Genomic DNA, 15,679 nt, shown 5'->3' with positions numbered 1-15,679 from the left:
CTTGAATTTGTGAAACATGTGTTCATTTTCAGGATATACCACTTGATTGGAATCTACTTAATCATGATGTATAAATAGTTTAATCTATGAACAAACAACACGAAGCAGAGAAAAGAATGAACCAGCAATCAACATACATGACAATAATCAACAGACTTCTGTATTAACTAACCACGTCGTCTTTGCTACTCCTTTTAGACTTTTTTTCAACCCTCTTGATGCGCTTTTACATACATTGTTCACCTTGTTCTTCATTGTATATGCAGCCGTTGATGTTAACTGATCCACGAGTAACCAAACGTTTGCATTCTTTTTCCAACAGCTATGCTAACATTCTTGGTCTTAAAGTTGTTTTATTAAGAGATACCAATTGTTTTTCCAAGCAACCACAAGACCAATGACAACTCTATTGTCACTATAGTGTGTAGTGAAGTTCTATCCAGCATAAACCCGAATACCGTTATCCCAGCTCTATCATTCTCAAAATACGTCACTACAAAAAATTTCAAACCAAAGTCATTATCATTTATTTTAAGCTACTTTTTTTATTTTTTTATTTTACCATTGAACTTGTTACTTTTTAGCTAAAGAATAACTTGCTAATAAACTTACCTAAGGCTTGTCTTTTCTGAAAAGAGATTGTGCTATAAGCATACGCGGGTATGAGTCTAGTATTGTCCAACTCATCTTCTTCACTGCCAACCTCATCATAGTCAGAAGACGATGCTTCACATGGAAACACCGGGACGTCAACAACAGCAGCAACAGGTGGAGTCTCAGTATCAGCTTCAGGTGACTCAAAGACATCAATTGTTGCACATACATGCCACTTGGCGGCCAGACATGTCACGCCTTGTGCCTTGTGTGTGATCCTAGTCGCACTCCTCAGCAGTATCATTAGGCCCGCGAGCAGGCTTACAGAAACCAACTACAATACAAGAAAAACAGAACAACCATGTTGTTAGGTGGCTTAGACCGGCCTATATATGCCTGCGTCTAATTGTGCAACATTCTGTCTTTAATGGGTAAAAACGGTCATCTTTGAGAGTAGCGGTTAATTATTACAACAGTGTAATGTTTTCAATACAAGGCGACATTCATCGCATAACAGTATAACACTACATTACTGCGATAAAGGCTGTCTACATCTTACCCTCCTCAGACTCTACCATAGCTTTGCTATTGGTGGGATATACTGAGTACGATGATGATGATGATGACATAAATTGTTTATTAATGATTCGTGTATTTTAAAAATGTTACTTCTTAGTTCTTACATACAAATGCCTATATTATGTACATAATATATATAATTAAGTTAATTTGTTCATATGCTTTTTAACTTTTAATGTTTATCTACACATATGTACGTTATGTGTAAGTGATATAACCTTCACATGATTTAAATATGTGTAGGTTCTATAAATAGAGCGAAATTAATTAATACTTTTTTTGTTAATTTAAGGAGAGATGAAGTAATATTTCATTTCAACCATTTTCTTATGTTTAAAAAGTTTTAAGAATGAAAATGAATGACTTGTTATGCTTTTGCTTCTCGAAAAAACAAAAGAGTGTTTCGGGTCAACCCATTGGCCCATAACCCAACCAGCATACTTTGCTACCTCTAGACTTTTAACTAAAAAATCAAAGCTACAGAAACACTTACTGCAAGTTCACCGGATTTGAAAATGCTGAGGTCAGCAGTATGGCGAGTGGTATTAAGAAGTGATGCAAACTGACGGACTGTGACAATGATGAGTGAAAACAATATGAAAACGCGATAACGATGACTTGTAATTTTCAGGTGCCTTCTGATCCTGAGATGCTCCCTCAATACAGACTCAACATCAGATCTACTTGAAAAACTAGAGCAAAATCTTGTAGCCGGAGAATTTGAAGGTAACAAATGAGGCGAAAAAGCACACAAACAAGAAAAAACACCACAGTTCGATAGAGCCATGAGCCGAGTTCCAGGATGCACGCTACTGAGTCACTCACTACAACATTCCCCAAAAAAGGAATGGCTGTGGCACCTGAAGTGTACCACCAGATCTTGTATGCGCTCTCAGCAGTAAAACATGGGATCACGAAGATGGACAGGATTTTAAGTGATCTCTGCAATTATATAGTCATAAAAATCAGGAGCAAAATAAGAATGAAGCAGAGAAAATGAAACTTAAAAATCTTGGGTTTTGAAAAGTGCATGGAGCTCCGGTGCATTTTGGTCCAAAAAGTGGATCACGTATGCAAGGCGTATAGGCTCGCTAATAACTTGAATCGAGCCAAGTTTACACGAGCTTGAACCTGGGCTCGAGCCTAAATTTAAGCTTGTTTAACAAACAAGCCTGAGCTCGAGATTCAGTTATTGGCAAGCTTGCCCGCGAGCCCATTTAGAAATAAAAACTTTAATTAAGATTTTTTAGAACGCCGATTTTCTTGTGTTTTTTTAGGCCATCACACTGCCCAAATTGGAGAGCCTCGTTGCCCTCACTCTAGCCAAACTATCTTGTCTTAACCGTGCCCATGCTGGCTTCAAAGTTCCCCAGGAAACCATACGGCCGGCTGCTACTTGACAGCCGTCGTGTCGCACAAGAGCAGGACTCTCCAACGTAACACACGGTGGGACGAAAACCTGGGTGAGCTCGAAATTCGAACTGGCAACCTCCCAAGGGCTACCTCAAATCCTTCATTGCATAAAAATATCTAAACAATATATATTTTGTTATGTATAAAAACTATCATCAGAATATAAATATATAATTATGGGTAGTTTTTTCAAGCTCGACTCATGGGTAGTTTTTTCAAGCTTGAGATCGGATGGGGCTTGGCTCTTTTATTATGTAGTATTTAAATTTATACATAAATTTATACATTTATGTATAAATTTAAATACTACATAATAAAAGAGCCAAGCCCCATCCGATCTCAAGCTTGAAAAAACTACCCATGAGTCGAGCTTGAGATTTAGAGATTAGGCTTGAATGAGCCGATATTGAGCTTGCAGAAGGGTTCTTAAAAAAAATAAAAAAAAAATCTAAAAATTATTTATAAATAGTTAAAATAAAAAGATATGCTAATCAACTCTGGTCACAATTGTTCAATCAAAGGTGTAATGTATGGTCAGATTTGTTCAATCAAATTTAGAAAACCCATATTCATTAGTGCTAATTTGTTTAAGAAAAACAAAAAAAAAACTAGTTAATTACATAACTAGATCAAAATTTACACAAATCATAACAAAAAAAAGTCAAAAACCACAATCAACAACAAAAGATATAACCAAAACAGGGTACTTACATTAAGCTGTGCAGTATAGCCCATCCTCACCGTCTCACTCTCATCACACAGCTTATCAAAGAACAAAAACCTCCGAAGCCCATACACTCTCACAAACTGCGAAAGCGAAACAAACGAAAGCGTCGCAATCCCACTTAACGACAACTGAACAAGCGTGCCTAGCATCACAGTCACTACACGCAAGGTAGAAATGAGAGAACCCAGGGATTATGAAGGTGAAGACGATGAACATGAACCATGACAGAGTTGCAGTCCAACCGTTGGACTGGTCAACGCACATCCAACGTAGCCATGACCGGAAACTGTGGAGCTCGTCGTATGCGTGTGAGGCGGACCGTGCGAAGGCTCGTTTTTTGGAGAGCAGAGATACTCTTCCGTCTTCCACGGCCATTGGGTGTGATTGATATGACTGCGATTGATGATTTGATGTTGGCTCGATTTTTATAATATGGGTGAAAGTTTAAGACGTGTCCCTCAGGTTAAATACGTTGATACTTTACGCTTCAAAGTTTTTTTTTTCTTCTCAAGGAAGTAGTAGTTTACTAGTTTAAAACCAGGGCCTTTTAGAAAAATCTGAATTCGTATTTGAAATATACGGAAATCTGAATCCGAGTTATCCGAAAATAATGATTTGGATTTGGATAATGATTTTGAAAATTTTCAGATAGTTTGGATATCTGAACTATCTGAAATATTTTTTTAGGTATTAATAATAAATATTATTTATAAATTTTGGATGACTTTCAAATATGTTAGATATCAGAAATATTTGTAGACGTAGTCCTTTAAAAAAAAATTATAGTTATTATTTTGTTGGATATTTGGATATCCGTTTCACTATCCGATTGGATGTCTAAACTTTGGGTATCCGAAATTTCATATTCGAATAGTGAAATCCACCGTCCAAAAGGTTCGGATATTCGACTTTAAACACCACTACTTAAAACTAATAAGAGAGTAACACATGTTAAGATTTCTAACATTACATGATTTCCAATGGGTTATCATTTACTCAATCTTTGTATCTTCTCAATATGGTGAGTTGAAGATAAAAAGGAGAGGTCGAGTTAGGGGGTGAAAATATTGGTCGTGTGTACAAGCTTAAAGCTTATAAGGATTGAAGACATGTAGCTAATGACAAGGGGGGATTTGTTAGTGTATTTATTATATGTCATTACCTATATAAAGACACAGGTGAAGATTAATTGAAAACACAACGACAAAAACTAAATCTTGAAGAACTCCAGCAATTGTCAAGGACGAGTTTGTTAGTACACTAAACGTGGCAAGTGACGATGGTTGAACCAAATAGTCGTTTAGTCTTTGTATTATGTTTAAAATGGTGTTTAAAAGATTTATATAGTTGTATAGATACTCATACGCTTAGAATTAGTGATGGCATGTGCCATTTGCTTAAACATGAGCATGTAAAGGCTTATACGCTTTGAAACAAATGATACACACCCTCATACACTTAGCATGGTAGAGAATGGAGGTCGTTGGAGGCGTATGGGTTTTTTTTTTCTAACAAATAGTTCACTCTTCAAGCGTATGAAAGAAGAGAGCACATTCTTACAAGACACCAATTGTAAAGAAACCCTGCCGGAATTTCTAATCGAGCTTCAACGCGTTATTATTTACATCGTGTGTTCCTTATCGGTCGTTTTCATGTATCGAATATTTTTCTGCACGTTACGGTTAAAACATAGAATCAAATCGTGTTTTCGGATCCTTATCATGACCTACATCTTTCATTCTAAATACAAAGGATGTGATTTAGCATGAAGAGATAATGATTACATCAAACATAAATAAGTTATTTCACGAAGCTACAACATGTGGCATTTTAGAGCACTAAAATGTTGACAAAAAATACTGTTCCAAAGTTAGCAAGAGTGGTTTTACAATTTTATGCCAAACTTTATAACCCCTGGAAGAACTATAAAGAATTAATTACATGGATGGTCTATGTGATAAGGTTCCAACTTGCAAAAAAAAGGAAAAAAAACAGGTAACATATAGAGATGGTAATGGGTCAGGTTGGAAACAGGTTTAGGTAATCTCATCCCCGTACCAGAACAAAAACCCGTTGGATATCTATACGGTCGTTAATCGTCGGGTATCGGGTATGTATGGGTTTCGAGTATATTACATACCGTATTCACTTATAATAAGTCGGGCTGTTATATACAATATACACTTAAAATAAAACCGGGTTTCTTATATAATGTATATATGGTTTCAAGAGTCATTATACGTTACTAACTCGGTCAACCGGGGAGTTGCAACTATTCGGCTTAGCCGGGAGTATTCAGGGATTACTCATTGAGTGATCGGTTCCTATGGGCGATTTTTACAACCATGATTATATATACTTAAAATTTTAAAAGTAATATCTTACAGGGTCACATACCTGATACCCATGAAAAATATCAAAAATAATCTCATACCCGGTCACATACCTGATTACCTGATCATATACTCATCCCATATATTTTGGGTTTTAGGTATTCCCATCATGTTCGGCCGTTCGGGTTTCATTACCTCTTGTAGTAATATGTAATTTTATAATTTTAAAGAATGTCACATAATAATAAACAAATCTTCTTTCGAATGTAACAATATTGTTCGTGTCAACTCGTAAATATACGGGATGTGTTTATATTCATACGTATAACTTTATTTTGAGTTGGTGTAAAATTTATGCGTTTATATATGGTTTGACCTAGTATCGTTTGGTTTTCTAGCTTCTTGCGGATGTTTTGAAATAGAATTCACGGTTCAAACAAGAAAAAAAAAACTAAAAAAAGAGTAATACCACGATATTTTCTGTGAGATTTTCATGATATTCTTTTTAACTAACGGAAATCTCATGACACCTTTTTTTTTATTTTTCTTTTTTGCTATAAATGTGCAACTTCCAAAGCAAAAGGTATCTGTCGTTATTTTGATATTTTCAGTTTAATTTTATTTGTGGGGTGGAAACACATATATTGTCGTTATTTTGATATTTTCAATTTAATTTTATTCATACATGAAAGTGATGAATGACCATGGTATGTTTGGCATGAAGCGTTTAGGAGCTTTTAGGAGCTACAAGCCTCAAACTTTTAAGAAAAGGCCCATACTCAATTAAAAGTCTTGTTTGGTTCAAGGAGCTTGAAGCTTTTAGGTCAGGAGAAAAAGCTTAAAGCTTAAAGCTTCTACTAGTAGCGTTTAGAAAGAGCTACAAGCTTTTAGTATATTAATTTACTGAAATAACCTTTCAAAATAAATACATTTACTATTTTTGTTTATAGTTATGCCTATTTTAGTAATTTTATACATTTTATTAAAAGCTTCAGCTACTGTGCCAAACATCTAAATATATCTAAAAAACTACAACTACCAGCTTCCAGCTACAGCTTCCAGCCACCAGCTAGCAGCTTTCAGCTATTGCCAAACATGGCATAATCGAATGGAAAGAGCAACCAAAAAATAAAGGAATTTTGTGTGGGTAAGTTTTGTAGTTAGAAATAAGAATTGATAACTTTTTACCTTGTTTTCTGTTTCAAGTCTTCAACTATTAAGTGCTTTTATATAATAACTAAAACTGAATTTTAAGTTTACTGGTAATAATAGTTTTTTTACCTCACAAGTTACTCTTCTTTGGATTGCCGGTTAACTAGTTGCTAACATGTTACTATTTCTTGAATTAAACGAGTCTTACCTCATCGTACTGTCGTACCTTCGAGTGAGCGTTCACGGACGTCGTCCTTAGGTGAGGGCCCAACCGGAGGCGAGTGTATCCTGATGTGGTGAATTTCACCAGTAGCCCATTTAAAAACTTCGCCATTCAAAAAAAATAATAATAGTTGCTAATTAGAACGCCAGCTGGAATCATCGGGTTAGGTTTGATTGACATGAGAACAACTGTTGGAAAAGTGAAAAGAACAATGAAGAGTTGCTATAATTTGATAAGTTTCTTGATCTTTAAAAGGGCATTTTACATTATGTGTAATTTTATTAAGGGGATTTGTATAACTTAGGTTTTGGTTAAGCTTTACGAATGGAAACAAAAAATATTTTTAGCTTAAAAAACCTTTTCAAAAGATATAAAATTTTAATTAAAAATATTATAACTCGAAATATAAATCAAAAACAAAAAAAATGTAAAAAAACTAAAATATTTCTCTCATCGTCCTCGTTAAGAAAGACACAATGTTGAGGAAAAAAGATCATTATATCTTTTTATTTATCATTGTATTTTTTTTTATTTTCGTCATTAATTGTGTATTTTTTCCTTAACATTGTGTCTTTTTATATTGTGTTATATTACTTAACATTGTGCTCGACATTGAATTATATTTTGCGATTTATTCTTTCTTTTTTTATTTATAATTGTATTTTATGTATATTTTCGTTACTCTGTCTTTTTTCCTCGACACCGTGTATTTTATTATTACTATATTTTGAATGATAAAGAAAGGGGAAACATTTTTGTTTTGTTTGTTATTTATATTTTCAGTTATGATTATATTATAATTTTTCTTGAACCTTTTTAGGGTTATTTGTTAGATCATAAATCTTTCTCATAATTCTCGTTTTTATCTTCATTTATATTTTAACTTTTTTCTAAGAATCTTACGCATATGTATGAAATCAAGTAAACATGGGCAAATATGCAATTCTACTACGGGCTCATCGGATATTCGTTTCACCTTTTAACTTATCTTTTTTCCGTATCATTCTTTATTCACATCGGTAGGTTCGTAAACCTTTTATTTAGGTCGGCTTATTAGTTGAAGTCAAAAGAGGAGACGGTCAAGGGTAGTCGTTCCTAAGCCTTGCCTGGTTGAGATAATTTGTATAATAAGTTACAAACACTAGTTGTTTCTCTCTATATATGATCTTATGTACTTGCAATCGTTTGTCACTTGATAAAAAATATCCTAGTTGTCACCCGTTGATGTATGTTAGTGTAGACCGAACCACGTTAATTTCTCGTGTCCTTATTTATTGCTTTCGTGTATTCGGCTGTGTGTGTCCATATCCTAACGCACATTACTTCTTTTACTAACACGGTAATGTCAATGCTAGAATCATCATAGTTGAAAGTTTCTAAGATCATTTTTTTTTTCTGAATATCATTAAACAAGCATTATAATAAAATACAATGTCGACGCATAATATAAATAAAATACTAGCATAACAAAATATATAATCTCTGTCTAGTACTACAAGTGTACAACAACTTAGCGTGCATTTAATTAACAAACAATAATATATTTCTATTTATTTCGTGACCTCTCATTTAAACAAACAATAATATATTTCTATTTATTTCGTCAAACTTATTCTTTGATTAAGAAAATAATATCCGCCGACACTTGTTTCTCTCTACATCCTTTCCATTTTTTAATTTATACTATTTAAAGAATAAAAAACAAAAAACGTAACAGTTTTTCGGCGGAGTATATGTTGATTCAAATATCACACGTAATCTGAAATAGGAAAACAAAAAGTATGAGTGAGTGGTCACATGTTAAGATATGAGTGGTGGGAAAGCAACGGCATGTGACATGAATATGATAGTATCTATGGTTTAAGTTGTATATGGGTCATGTGTAGGACAAAATATCTACAACTGTCTGATTAGGTTGCCTACTTAGATGTCAATGTTGTCAACACGGTTGTAATTTTTATGTTCTTCACTTCTTCTATCCACCCTAGAATCTAGATCATTTAAACATTTTAATTAGTTTTTTTTGGACTCAACATAGGATATTTAGACTAGCCGTATAAGTTATGACTTGTTACACCTTTTAACACTTGACTTTGATATGATATTAGATTGATGAATTAATGAATACGAGTATTACATGGTTGATTAATACTTAACAAGGTGGTATGGTCTTTATCAAAGATATTGACTTAATTTAATAAATTCAACCGGAATGAGTCTTAGGCAAAGTTGATTATATAAAATGGCCGTCGACCACCTTGCCTCACCCCAAGGGCGGCCCTGTTATTTTAAGAGGTATATAACTTGTTGCTTATTGTACAACATACTATGCATAAATTTAAGAAATTTTAAGGGTAATGTTGTCTTTATAGCATAATATGGTTACTTTAGTTTCTTACATAATAGTTTCAAATTTAGTCCTCCAACTTTAATCAAATTTTGTTAATTTATAGAATTATTACACATTTACCCTTTATTTAAAACAAATTACCTCCACGACTTTTAAACGTTCATAACTTTTTCACACGTTAAAATTTTTTTAAGAAAATTATTCTATAAAAACGAACATTTTATTCTCTTTCATTTGAGTATGATATTGCTAGAGTTTATTAATTTAAAAAAAAACCATTTACGTGATTACCTTTGTAACGAAAATGGGCCAGGTCGGGCGGTTCGAATCATGGATCAAATCGAATTAGAGTCGGAACATGTCAATACAAAATACAAAAGCTGGTTAATTTGGTTCAGACCGATATTTGTCCAAGTCGAAAGGGGTCATGTCAAAAGGGTATCGGGTGGAAACGGTGTCTGGTTCAGATAGGTTTTAGGTCAAAACGGGTTGGTTTGAAAATCAATTTGCTTGAAATTGTTGTACATTTTAGGCATCAGTTACGTGATGAAATTGTTTACACGTATAAACACGTGTCCAACACCACGTAACAAGCGTTACCCAACCTTGGTAAGGGCCCAACAGTCAACACCACGTAACGCACAAGTAATCAACGTGAGTTACACACATGATGTCAGTTAAGCATGTTTAATGCATGTAACATGTATTCAGGTGCCAGTTATGCATGTTCAACTGTCAGTTACACACGTACTGGCTTTGCACGTGGTAAGTGTCTAATTTCGAGTTACGAACGCACCGTCATCGGGTTTGCGCACGTACTCCGCTGCATAGCACGGGCACCTGACTAGTTTGTTTAACAGGCTAACTGTTTAATAGCTAGGGTGACACGCGTTGGTGGCTAAACAGATTTTGATTCAAATGTAGAAGACGTCAGTGACTCAGGGGCAATTGGGCCTACAAAATAGAAGGATGATTTAGTAGAAGTTCGAATCAGTTTTAGTACAAAATTAAAGTTAACTAGTATCAAGACCCCCCGCGTTGCGGAGGGTGTGAAACCGTAATTCATAATTCCATTAAAGAAAGTCTTAGAAACCGTAATTCGTAATTCCATTAAAGAAAGTCTTAGATGACTCAGAAACGCTAAGTCTTAGATGGCTCGAAAACCCTAGATCAATGGGTGCATCGAAATTGGCATGTCAAAACAATGAACATAGCAGTTTGCTTATATATCGTTTCAACGCCATGAATGTCCAACTCTAAAAACTGAACTATGATTCAACAATTAAGTAAAATTTTATAATTCTCCTCATCATCTCCAAATGTTTAATTCAACAAAGATCATCATCGCCCAAAAAACCAAAAGGTGCAAAGCATTATGTTAAAACACCTTATGTGCAAAGTGCATAAGCACATAAAACCATCACAGCCATTTAAAACTCAAAACGGACAGACACGCATTTCATCGAGCACCGCACAATTGATGCAACACACTACACGTTCTAGTTCTGTCATCGCCATAGACGCAAGACACTGCCAGCCGCGGGTCAACACCCTGCTGCGTACAGGCGGTTATTTCATCCAATAGCTCATGTGCAACACATCTTAATGTCATAATAGCAGCAAGGCACTACACGTAAACTTTTAGTTGCAGGTGTTTCTTTAACAACGATTTTTTTGTTGCATTTGATCGAACACCTTGCAGGCAGTAATTAGATACCAAGAAATGAATTAGGCGATGAGAATTAAAAGTAGGTGCAACTGAACATAAAATGGAGGCTCAGACATCATCATAGCCTTAAACATACAACTTTCATCATTATCAACAACAATTTTAGTGGTTCAGATGAGGAGCTCATCATCATAACCTTCATAGAGGTGATGGTGCTCTAATCTCTGTTATTAACTTCATAGATGAACACGTGGGTTAATGAGGTGTAAAATATAAAAACACACGTGTAAGGTTATGGATGTGTACAACAATAGAAGCTTGTCTTTTAATATATATACTAACTAATATGCTTTATAGTGTCTACAAAGGAAAAAACAAAAGACACTAATATTGGATTAATAATACAAAAGTATTAAGAAAATTAATTTTGATAAGGAGAATTAAAAGGAGGAATTAGATATTGTTGTAACATAGTATCCTCCAATTGAAAGAAAATCGAACCAAAACCTAAGGAGTCTACTGTCTACGTGGGATTCCATCACCACCAACGCATTGTGAGTAAGATATACAAGGTGTAGAATTTTAGAAGGGATACAGTGTAATTACTAATTAGATCATATCACGCTGGATTATCGATCAACGTTTAATATGAGTGAAGTATGATTAAAAAGAGTTATTAATACAGTTTTATATCATTTAATGTTTTTTTGTCATTAAAGTACAATTTAAGTGAATTAAAATCCTGGATACTGAAGAAGGTTCATGTACAAAATAATTAACATGAGAATGCAGGAAAACAATACCACTATATCAAAAATGAGAACGTAGAAAACAATATTAACTAAAATACCAATCTACATAAGCAATGTTTTAGAATAACGAAGAAAAAACCCTAATACTACAACAAAAGAATCAAAATTAGCAACAAAATAATAACATAAGAAACAAACTTAATAACAATAACAAATTGTAAATCAACAAATACTTATAATGTCACATAATTAGAAATAAGCAAATACAAACAAAAAACAATAGCAAACATTTATAAAAAATCTAATAATAACAAATTATTATCACTGTTTTCACGCTAAGAATAATTTGTATTGGATCCTGAATCTTAAAATTCTTAACATAAAAAATGTTTGGTAAACACGATCAATTTTTCCAAGTTCGGTAACAAAGTTTTGGGCTTTTGGTTGAAGACATTTTGGGCCTTCTCTAGTGTACCCATGGGTTATCCGTATTGACCTATTGTTCATCAATTTTCGGCTCTCGTTAGCCCATGGGATGTTAAAAGTGTGTTATGTTTTGGGTTCTCTTTAGCCCATGATTTGTTAGAATTTTTTAGTCTTGGGCTAGCCAATGGGTTGTTTAAGGACTTTGCTGAACATAACTGGTGACTAGAGAATCATTATCATTGGTGTTACAAAATCTGAATATTTTATACTAAATTATTAATTAATAATATTAAGCAAATTTAATTATTTTTAATTAAATCACAATCGTTTGGAAATGTGACTAGAATCATTTATCACTCGTAGCGTCCCTTACTAAATTTAACATAGTAGAGTTGAATTGCAGGTAGCTGAACAGGTAAGCCTTTGGATATCCGTCGAAGTGATGGTCTTGGATTCAAAGTCCTTCAATTTTCCAGGAAGCTTAGGTGCATAACAACATCATATTCATTTTTTACTCATATTCCACGTATTATGATTGATCAACTATTTTATTGTTTATATATCTTTTTCTATTTAGGCCTAATAACAACCGTAAAGAAGAATATGTTGCTTTACCGGGTTATGCTAATTTATTTATTGGAATTTTACGTAATGAGTAAAAAAGAATATATTCCTTTAGTTTTGGCGTTGTAGTTTTTCTTTACCTTTTTTATTTTCTTAGATACTCGAAACCTGATGCACCCAACCCGAAAAAACACGAACCCAAATAACCCGAACCCTAAAAAACCATGAGAGATTTAGGTTGGGTTTCGGGCTCTATAGTTAAAACTTTAAAACTTAAAAAACCCGACCTAAGAAACCCGAAGAACACCCCTAATTGGATTTAAGCGATTCTTATAATCAGGTTATTTATTTTTTCGTGAACGGAAATTACACACCCGTGAACTTAAAACGTCTTAATACCATTGGCTATGCGCCCTTTGGATACGCATATATGTGCTAAATGAACATGAACGATATTAACCTTGTTGTACATGTAAATTCAACTAAAAAAGAAAATGAACAATTTGATACTAATATGTCGACTCGTTAAGGACACAAGGAAACATGTTTGTCCGTTTTTCATTTATACTATTCATTCACGTGTTAAACGAACTTAAACCAACTTTTTGTTTCCCCATTTAGTTAATTTTTAGCCCAAAACTCGTGCGTACCAAATTAATTTATTCATATATTTTTCTAATTTGATACCATTTATATACACATGTATAGGTTTTATTAACATAACAACCTTACTTATATATATTAGCGAACAATTAAGCTAATTTAAAGGGTGACAACCGATACATAACATGTACACCGCTTTCTTTTAATTTTTTTATGATCCAGAAATGAATGGTTATTTTTTTATTCTGCATATTCTCGCAATTTATTATGTTCCATATTGTCCTCTCCTGAGCTTTTATATGGGTTTTAGATAGCTCTAAATCTAATCTATGCAAACATAAAATGAAACTAAAGAAAAGTTACTATTTGATTTGTTAAAACAAACTAAAACTATATAGCAACTTATCGATATGCTAAACTGTGTTCCTCGTATCGTGCCTACTACATGTAAACCAACTAATATTCGGTGTTAGATATAAATTACAATGGACCAAGTGACCAACCAAAACAACTAATATGGAAATTTAGACATTGTGTTAAGGCCAATAACATTACTTTGCATTTGATTTCGTCATGTTTTGGTAACTCTTTGACCCCTTTTTTCAACACCGTGCACACGTAAGCATCTAGTTAATGGGTTTTTGTTGATGCAATAGGTCTTGGGTGGTGAGAATGACCTACACCAACAACCAACCACCCAGACTACATGTAATTAATAAAATGTGTGATATTTGTTTTTATATGTTTTAAGTCTAGCAATTTTTATATAACTATCCAAACAAAGTTACATATAATTTTATAGGTATTGGATCATTTCAGAAGTTTTTTTTATAGTGAGAAGTGCGAGAAGTGAAGGTGTAACTCCATTATCCCTAATTTCACTCACTTTCTAATGTGTAGGTGCGTTGTGTAGGTGCGTTGTGTATGTGTAGGTACGTATGTTTGTATATGTGTATGTGTGTAGGTACATAGGTTTGAATGTGGCTCGATACATTTATATGTTTGTAGGTAGGTTTGAATGTGTAATTAAGGCATAAATACAACCAACCTACATATATGTATGTAACATCATATGAAATTGAGTGAAATTAGGGATTAATGGAGTTATACATTCACTTCTCACACTTCTCGCTGTAATATTACTTCTCGCATGATCCATCCCCTAATTATATAAACATTACAACTATTATTAAACACTAATCAAACATGAACTTTGTTACGGATTCTTATATTATAAGATCATATCTACATCTACATAACACGGATGGTTTATCCTTCAGGAAATCATCATCCTTGCTTTTGTTATTGGTTTACTAGCTTGCACAATTTTGTTTAACAAACTAACATACTTGCCTACTTGAATACTTGGTATAGTCAAAACTAACATTTCCTACAAATAATATTTTTGATTTGGAAAAGGCAAAGATCAACACATCTCTTCCCATAGTCTAGATTGTGTAGACAAAACACAACACGCTCAAGTCCAACTGTCTATACTCTCTTTGATAAAGAAACATGATTGTGTATTCCGTATTCGTGTGGCTTATCATAATAAACTTTTGTATCAATTGATCTTTACCATGTTAGAAAGACAGTATAGCGATCTATACAAAGAATAAGAAGTGAAATAATCTCCACATTGATCAATAATTCAATATCACATTAAAGTGTGATAAACTGTCATGAGCACTAAATAATTTATATAGTAAATTAGTAAAAAAAAAAAAACTGAAGATGATAGACCAACTGCCTAATAATTGAACAAGACAACGTTATAGTTTTAGGCATATATATATAACTAGCTTTTGAACCCGTGTATTACACGAGATTTGTCATATAATAAAAATAAAAAGATCCATTATCTGAAAGAAATGAACAAAATTATAGGTAAAAAGAAGATAAAATATATAAGAAGTCTAAAATCTCAAATTTACAAATTTGATTTTTTTTATATACAATATTTGCAAAAATTGTTTTGACCAATTACCCGTGGATCCCATGACTCATGGATATGTAGGATAAATAATATGAGAAATTAGAGAATTGGAAATGAAATTATAACTCATTTGTCAAAATTATTTTGGCCATGACCAATGGATAGTTAGGATGAATGAAATGATAGATTAGAGAATTAGAAAGGAAATTATAACCCATTTGTCAATATGGTTTTACTTCATAACCCATGAATAGATAGGATAAATGAGAAGGGATATTAGGCCTATAATGAATATGGGATTGCCACATCATCCTTATTATTTTATTTTATTTTATTAGTATAGTTAGATTAGATAAAC

At 33.3% G+C, this 15,679-nt stretch overlaps 1 pseudogene across 1 annotated transcript; it reads right to left on the bottom strand.

Annotated features, from left to right (window-relative positions):
- Window positions 1–166: 166 nt before the first annotated feature.
- LOC143584722 (uncharacterized) lies at window positions 167–3,689 on the bottom strand (annotated as a pseudogene). The gene is made up of 4 exons (XR_013144411.1): window positions 3,298–3,689; window positions 1,667–2,115; window positions 613–928; window positions 167–493 (listed from the first exon to the last, which is right to left on the bottom strand). The product of XR_013144411.1 is annotated as an uncharacterized LOC143584722 (transcript).
- Window positions 3,690–15,679: the final 11,990 nt, after the last annotated feature.

Source organism: Bidens hawaiensis, unplaced genomic scaffold (genome assembly GCF_021521415.1).
Source record: "Bidens hawaiensis isolate Kalapana, Puna unplaced genomic scaffold, B.hawaiensis_p1.1 tig00033264_1, whole genome shotgun sequence".
NCBI classification, from domain to species: Eukaryota; Viridiplantae; Streptophyta; class Magnoliopsida; order Asterales; family Asteraceae; genus Bidens; species Bidens hawaiensis.
This window is presented reverse-complemented; position numbering and strand designations above follow the sequence as displayed.